Source organism: Galendromus occidentalis, unplaced genomic scaffold (assembly GCF_000255335.2).
Source record: "Galendromus occidentalis unplaced genomic scaffold, Mocc_1.1 scf7180000076500, whole genome shotgun sequence".
In the NCBI taxonomy this organism is placed as follows: Eukaryota; Metazoa; Arthropoda; class Arachnida; order Mesostigmata; family Phytoseiidae; genus Galendromus; species Galendromus occidentalis.
This window is the reverse complement of record NW_003804489.1, coordinates 822,086-823,406: the sequence shown is the minus strand read 5'-3', so window position 1 is coordinate 823,406 and position 1,321 is coordinate 822,086.

Sequence of the window (1,321 nt, the reverse complement as noted above, 5' to 3'; positions counted from 1 at the left end):
GTACTTGCGACTGTTGTCCATATGGTTATCACATTGACCTCGACTTCGTGAGGTTCTGTGAGAGCCTGAAAGACTCAGGAAATTATCAGAGCTATCTCGAGCATCTGCAGCAATTGAAACGAGACAAGCGTGAGCAGAGGAAGGCGTTACAAGAAATCATGGAATCCCCAGATATCCTGTTCTGCTCGAACGGCAAGAAAGCTAGGCCTCCTATACCGGTAAGTTCCGTAACGGTTTCTCTCGATAAAATTTCTAGTCAGTGACATCATCTGGTGGGACACATTCAAAAATAAGGGCGGCTCCTCGATGATGACAATTGAGTGAAAAAACAGGGTAGTTCAGAGTTTACAGTGAGGGACCACGCGGAAGTGTGTCCCCCTCCGTTCGACATTGGTCTCGCAAACGAAGCGCATGCTCTGGTGAGCCCCTCGTTGCTGCCTCGGGCGGAATGTCAGAAAGGAATGATGAGTGCTCCGAGTCCGGGATCAGCATCCGATCGATCCCTTCTCGTATTTCCACGAGAGCTTGCTGAAAATCTCAGCCTGCAACACATACTCAACGATTGCACGATCATAGGGTATTGATGAGCCCGGTCTCGGCAGGACGCGGTAATTCAAGGTACATCAGGTCTGAGACTTCCTTGGTCTGAGACTTCCTTGGTCTGAGACTGCCGAGAATTATTCCTATTGAGCAATTATGTTCCTTGGGCCTCGAGGAGCTTGAGTCTTTGTATTCCTACCGATACCTCATTAATTGCGGTCATACGCAAAATGTCCCGTGAAGGAATCTCATCCATCTGTCTGTGCTTCTGGTTCGCAGTCCCTCATTCAAAATTCGAGGATATCTTAGAATCGCAAATGTTCGCAGACGTTTATGAGTCATCGATAATGAGTAGGGCCAGGAATTCATCACGGGATTCACGGTCGCGCCAAAAGCCGTGAATTTCCTGCTTCTTTCCAAGATGCCGTGAATTCTTTTTTTCTCTCCAATGATTCACGCTCGTATTCGGCCTCCCTCAGCTTCAGCACTGGCTCAGAGGCTGGTGGCATGTACCGCAATGCACGGCACCGAAGTCGTGCACGCTGCCATTGAGTGGACCGCTTTCTCTTCGTCAATAGGATCTCCGGACCCTATCATGATCCGAACCGCAGTCGGTCTCGGAAACAAAACCGTCGAAGTCCGGAACGAAGTCTCAATGCGATTCCCAGCGCTCACAAAGATTGCACTCATTTTTCTGAGTGTGCCCGAGTCGCAGCAGAACGGTCTTCTGTCTATATTCCGACGTGCTTTGCGACGACCGTAGGTCGATGAGAGAAAGCGA